Below are 7,500 nucleotides of genomic sequence, written 5' to 3'. Positions count from 1 at the left end.
AACGAAGAATCTCTCATTCTCCAACATATCGTGGAAACACTCGGAGAAGGAAGCAGCACAAGAAAAAACCTGCAAAAAGAAAGTCTCAAAGAAAGACAAATAGAGCCTCAGGATACATCTTTTAAAAATGTCTTTTGTCCACAGTCTATCGGAAGAATGCGTCAAATCAGAACTGGATCTGTTTACAGTTCCATACACTCAAACGAGTATAGATAAGAGCATATATGTAGAGATACCCCCTCTCTCCGCAATTTCAGATACGGCCCCTCTGGAGTTTTTTATAGCTGGCAATGGCGAGGATTATATTGATTTGAATAACACATTTATTTTAATGAACTGTAAAGTGACTGATGAGGATGGCGATGCAATCGAGAAGACGGCCAACGCTGGGGTCATCAATTACCCGGTGGCCACCATGTTTTCACAGGTGGATGTGACCCTGGGAGATCGGCTCATTAGTCAAAGCAGCAATACTTACCCCTATAGGGCCATGATGGAGTGTATCCTTAATTATAGTGAGGAGACCCTAAGCAAACAGTTCAGCCCCGGCCTTTTCTTCAAAGACACCCCGGAAGCTATGGACGACCAGGATCCAGAGGGACTCAATAAGGGTTTGCAAAAAAGAACGGCCTTTTCAACAGAAGGGAGGACCTTTGAGCTAATGGGACATATCCATGCAGACATATTTTTCCAAGAAAAACTCATGCTCAATGGGGTAGACATTAAAATTAAAATGATCCGTAGTAAAAGTGCTTTTTGTCTGATGACCCCTGATACTGAAAAATATAAACTGACCATATTATCGGCCTCGCTGTTTGTGAAAAAAGTATCCGTCTCCCCGGCGGTTAAACTAGGACATGCGCAGGCTTTAATGACGGCAAACGCCAAGTACCCGATCGAAAGAGTCTATATGAAAGTCCACAGTATCCCCGCCGGGACACGGGTGATGAACCAGGAAAATCTGTTTCTAGGACAGCTCCCAAAACAGGTTATTATAGGTCTCGTGGATAATGATGCATTTACCGGGGTTTACAACAAGAACCCCTTTAACTTTAAACATTATAACGCAGAATTTATAGCACTGTACGTCGATGGTTTGCAGGTTCCATCCAGACCTTTTCAACCTGACTTTGAAAACGGCAACGCGGTTCGTGAATATTACAGTCTAGTACTGGCTACGGGTCGCCATCTCAAGGATCAACCTCTGCTGATCGATCGCCGGGAATACTGCAGCGGTTACACCCTGTACGGTTTCAACCTGACCCCTGACGAAGAGTGTGGACAACATTTTTCACTGATGAAGACGGGCAATATGCGTTTGGAGATGCGTTTCAAGCAGCCTCTACCACGCACTGTAAATATGGTCGTGTATGCTGTGTTTGACAACATTATTGAGGTGAATCAGAGGAGAAACGTTCTGTATGATTATTATTAAAATGAACACCAGAGAGCTCAACCACATCATGAATGCCCTGGCCGGCTCACGGAAAGTGTTTCAAGGAGTCTACGCCTGCGACCAGCTGCCTAAATTTAAGATCAAGAATTTACCTGCAATGTACATAATCAACACACACCCTAAAAATATGCCCGGAGAACATTGGCTGGCTATTTATCTAAGGGAGGACCGCCGTGGGGAATTTTTTGATTCCTATGGAAACCCCCCGGATTTCAAACCTTTCCCTCGGAAGATCAATAACTTTCTGCTCAACAACTGTCAAGAAACCATTTACAGCGGTCGTCAAGTACAAAGTCTTCAGACCTTCACTTGTGGTCAACACTGTGTGTTTTTCTTATATCATAGATCTAAAGGAAGGTCATACCCCGATATTATGTCCTTGTACAGTGAGGATTTAGGCCAAAATGATAAAAAAGTGGCAGAGTTTGTCAGGACACTGTGGACCCCCCCTTATAACACAATTACTTACGACCCTAGCCAGCCATGTATACAGATGGGGTGTTCTTGTGAGGATTTTAAAAGATGTCATGCGTGTTAAAGTGAAAAAATAATGAAAACAGCCTTTGAATCATTAGTTTTGTTTTTATTCAACACAAATCTTATACAAAGCAGGGTTATGTTATAAATAAATGTACAACATTTGAAAATAAAAATAAAAAATAAAAAAAATTGTTTGTCGGTTCCTTATTTACAGGGGAGACAAATAAAAACATGAGATTAATAAGCTTCCCAACGATGGATAGATCCTGAGGATGGTTGCTCAGCACGGTCAGAGTAATGAGATATCGGCGTCAGATCAGTCGCCACCTCTTTACACAGACGGATTTTTTGTCGTGTTTCCTGGTTAGGGACTGTTGATTGGGGCATGTTCAGACAGGCCATCGCCTGTAGGAAAGCATTCCAGCCTACAGGTCGGCGACTATCGGGTACCTTATTAGTGCTAGTGACACTCTTCAACAAATCAAACATGTGTGAACCTTTGATCAGTTGTCCTTTAAATACAAATTCACCCTGTTCATTCCAAGTCGTTACCCGCGGTTTCTGAACCATTTTGTGCAGAATATATTCTGCATGTCTTTTGCTTCTGGCCGGCATGTTTCTCAAAACATCCGTTACAACATCTCCCTCTGAACTCTCAACAGGTTCGGGCACCGCAACATCTTTATCAACCGAACCCCCCGCATCAGCCCCAGAACCATTTTCTTGAGAGGCCATGGTTAAAGTTAAAATGTTTTGATCTTTTTCACCCTGTCTAACCAGACGGAGGTAGCGCTGTAACGTGTTGCTATACATCTGGGCTTTGGAATACTGATTTAAATCGGCCCTGGCCAGTATAGCTTTCATTTCAGAGTCCAGGTTGTTTTCGGCCGTTTGTCTAATGGGCTCTGGCCCGACAACATTTTTTCTCAGTTTCTCAAGCTGCTCCTGAGGGATCAAAAACATTTTCTGAGCATATTCCATTATTAACCCACTCTGGAAGCTAGAAGACTGGTTAGGAAAGGCACGGCTATGCTCAACAGCGGTCCTATAAAACCTCCGGTTTGATTAATCTTCTTTCTTTTTCTTTTAATAGAATACTTCTTATTAGCGATGATCTTGATAACCGCTTTTTGTTTTTTGAGTTTAGAATGTTGAGAAGGGGTTAGGGGTATATTACCGCGTAAGATGTTAAAAGCTATTTCACACAGGGTCTCGATCAAATCCGAGGGGGCCCCTGCCAGCACAGCTTTCCTATGGCGCGGGCTCCCCTCAAATAACATTTGCAAAAGCGGCAGATTTCTTTTAATCCGAACAGACATTCTTATTTATTTCCTTTTCTTTAGCACATACACTGCCGGCCAATCGGGCGGGCACAAACCTGTTCTGAGGCGAAAGTCTTCTGGGGTTTGTGCTTTTAAGTCCACAATCAAGTACCCGTAGGGTTTTTTGGTGGCATCCTCAAATGCCTCCAAAAAGAACTTGGTCTGGTTAGGGTACATTTGACGAGCCAAGACGGTGACCTGTAGTTTATCTCTGGGGTTTTTAAAAATAATTATATAATTGGCATTTAAATTAATAGTGCGGCTTTTTTTACCTTGAAAAAATAGATTTTGAACTAAATAAATAATACTTAAATTCCTATGATGAGTGTACTTTGTGAAAGCTTTTTCCACTTCACTGTTGTCACCGGCCTGCTCCATCAGGTCATCAAGGATCACTTTACAAGATTAGTTTGTCCGGGCGGGAACAGGTCATCGTCACACAATGAGGCGGGGAGACCTTGCATAAATTTCAGATTATTTTTTTTTGATGCCAAATCATCGTAGAGAGGTTGCCAGCAAGAGTAACACCACACTATGTTGTCAAGAGCTTGGGACACGATTGCGTCCACATCTTCTATGATGTTCTTTATAAGATAGCTCTTACCCGAATTGGAGGGACCGGCTATAATACAGGAGAAAGGGTGTTGAAGTCGGTTATCAAAACCACTGCTAATATCCATAAGGCAGAGTGGTATAATCAGTCTTCAACACTCTTTTATTGTAAACCACCCTGAACCGTTTGTTTAGTGATCTATTTTCCAATGTGTACCCCTTTTTATTGCGATAGATCTGATTTCCGGCTGTAATAATCTCGCGAGGAGGCGCGTCTTTCTCGGTTACAAAACTTTGTACCAGGGTCGTCAGAGACTTGATGTTAATGAGCTTGTTGTTACAATGGTTCAGAGTGAAACCCTTAACTTTCATACAGGTCTTACCCGCAGCCGTTCTGTATGCGTAAGTCTTAGGACCCCCTGAAACAAACTCCACTATGTGGTCCTGAGGATCTAGCTCGCTCGTTAACTCCCCAAGGTAGTCCCCGAGGGGAGGGACCCAATCCCCTGGCCTGGTGACAAAGATTACAGAATCAGTATCATGATAGAGCGTGCGTTCCTGCAGCTGATCCATTAAGTTGTACAGTTCAAGCCGGGCGTAAGCCATGGTAAAAACCGCTATGAAAACATTAACGTTTCCCTGTTTGGTGGGGAAATCTTTAGGGGCCCTCCACTGGACCTGTGCCACGTGGTCATTTAAGAATTGAAAGTGTGATACTGCATGTTGTTTGGAAAACATAAATTCTATAAACTGTTCAGGGGTTTTAATCAAGGTTGTGTTTAGACGGTTATTTCTTTCCCCAAACTTACCCCACAGACTGTTTAAAATCAGTTTGGACATTTGTCTCTTGGCGGGGTTTACAGTTATGTTCCCCGGCTCTAGACGGATCCCTTCCTTTTCAAAATATTGCTGAACGTACCGCTCTTTGGCCGCGGAGTCAACACACCATGAGGGATAGCCCGATGCCTCCTTTTTCCCCTTCAGATGGGTCATAATGTACTCAGCAAAAAGAGTATCAGATTTTTCAGAAAAATGCCAAACCTCATACACCTTACCGACTCTGTAACCTTTCTCCACCGCCTTGTCAAGCTCAATGCTACACCAGACACCCGTCAGCGCTCTCTCGTCATCACTGTGCAGACAAGAGGTATTTTGATTTTCAGTTTCCACACACGTTCTACACAGAGGGAACATCAATTTTCCCGAACACCTGTAAGGCAACACGGGTAAGAACAGCTCGCGAGGAGGGTACATGGTGACTTTGATCAAACCAAAGTACTGTCCGATTTCGAGAAAGTCACGATAAACAATGGTTGGATGCCCCACCGGGTACATTTTGGTCTTGTTGACATAAGGGTACAGACTGGTGAAATCATAGTAATCTACTCTCTCACCCTCCTTTACCTCATAATGTAAACAGAGGGCGTTGGTACGACCCCCAAATAATGCATCCCTGGGCTCTAGACGTTCAGGAAAGTCCAAGGTTTCCATAAACCGTTGTACCCCCACATCCTGTTGCTTCAGGGTCGTCCACGCGTGTTCCCAAATCACCAGCACATTCAAACCATAGGTGTTTTTTAAAGTTTCAATTCGTTCCTGGAAATCATAGTACATATCACCACAGAGTTTTTGTGTTACGGGGTTAAAGGTGTTTGGGTCGAAGCACTGAGGACAGCCATGGTAAATACAACCAGCAAACTCATAAGCGGTACGCCGCCCGGACACGTCGCTAAAACCGTCTAAGTAGTAAGGCCCCATTTTGACTTCCCCTTGATTTAAAGCATGTCTGATGAAGATGTTATCCCGGGCACTCAGATATTCCAGCCACTGTATGGAGACAGTCGAAAAGTTCTTTTGTCTAGCACGATAGTTGTCAGAAGTGGTGACCGCTATAGTGTTTTTCTGCAAGAAATTGGATCGATACATTTTCATGCAGAGAGACGCTATGGTCACACTTTACAAAGGGTCGAGACCCGATGTGTTGATAACCTCGGCGCGGAAACGCAAACAGGCTTCTTTAAGGATCACCACATCATTTTTACAATAAGCGGCCATCTCTTCTCGGAAATCAAAAACACCTCCCTTAACCGTATTGTACCATTTAAAGAATTCCTCCCTCTCATGAGACATCATAGTATCAACCCCATAATAAGAGGCGGGCGGGTAGGACCCTCGATAATTTTGAGTGTCCTTAGTATTAAAAAAATGGCAGAACCAACCTTTCTTCTGAGCCTCAAAACCCAGAGCTTTAGGCAAAGCGCTCAATTTCATGGGGAGGAAATTTAACGAGTCTATGTAACGTTGGTTGAAAGCTTCGTCGGTGAAACACATGATCTTGCTACCCTGAGCTATTATTTTTGGGGTCACCCCATTTTCCACCAGATACTTCATCAAAATGTAAGAATCATAACCCTTAGCATTGTGGGCAATAAATGTGTAATTGAGGTATTTTGGACCGCGATACCGCGTAAAGAAATCCCTGACACAACTCTCACCGCTAGCTGACCACTCACAATCCAACATGTCAATACAGTGTATATAATTAGCAACATGGACCCCGTTTTCTTGCCGGCATTCAAAATCAAAAAAGACATACCGGTTGTGCGGCGGCTCCTTTTTAACCGGCTGAATAAAGCACTGGTGTTCAGACCCCGGGGTTAAATCAGCATTACAGATCCTACATCTCGGCTCCAGACATTTGTGTGGTTTAACCTCATGAAAACGGTACTGGAGGCAACACTGCGGGCAATATTTAGTTTGATCACAATAACTCCGTTTTTTAACCCCCTCAGCAGCGGCCCTCTGTACCTTATGTTCGGAAAAACAGAACGCGGAGAGACAAATCCTTAAGCAATCTTAACATCGGATGGTAGGGGCCAAACCCTTACGACATTGCGGATTGAAACAGACGTTACAGTAACCGTCACAGCGGTGCTTAAGCTTATCATTGAAGGCCTTATAACACCAATGACAAACATACGAACAACACAAAAAAGCCGTCAAACTCTTTATTCCAAAGTAATGACTATCACTTAGGAAGAGAAACAGTGTCTGTGTATGGGTTTCAGGATGTGTCTGAAATTTCACAAATACTTCCTTTACCTCACAACGGTACCACACAACAATTTTTAAAGACAACAACTCCTCAAACATGGTAATGTCTGAAAAGGCAACCATCTGTTGAGAGTTTAAGCCGGCCCTCTGATGAAGCATTAAAGCCTCTTGCATAGCTTGGGGTTCAGGCATGTCGGGGGTGAGTAGTTTTATTAAACTGTAAGCAAAACAGAGCTTATTGTCCCCATTGGAACTCACCACTAATTGCCTGAGCTTGTTCCTAATTATGTCGTTCTTCAAGCATTTCGACAGTCTTCTAAGTGCCCCACCCTCAGGGTTACGAACCACATTCATTACCAGAGACAGACTTTCATCCGCTAAGATGGATGCGTTACTTTGCAATAACGCTTCGATTTTAGCCAGAAATTCATCAACATCTAAATTATCTCCACTCATCATTACAGATAGGTTGCTAAACAAATCATCCCCTCGGAGTTCTAACTGTACAACATCTCGAGGTCTGACCCTTTCAGCAACCTGTTCAAGCATGTTTTGCAAGGCCTCGTGTATGTTGACAAATATTTCTGCATAATTGTCACAATTTAAAAGTTCTGCAAAATTAAAACGCTGAATCAT

This window comes from Amia ocellicauda, chromosome 1 (assembly GCF_036373705.1).
Source record: "Amia ocellicauda isolate fAmiCal2 chromosome 1, fAmiCal2.hap1, whole genome shotgun sequence".
Classification (NCBI taxonomy): Eukaryota; Metazoa; Chordata; class Actinopteri; order Amiiformes; family Amiidae; genus Amia; species Amia ocellicauda.
The sequence above is the reverse complement of the archived record's forward strand: the minus strand, read 5'-3'. Positions refer to the sequence as shown.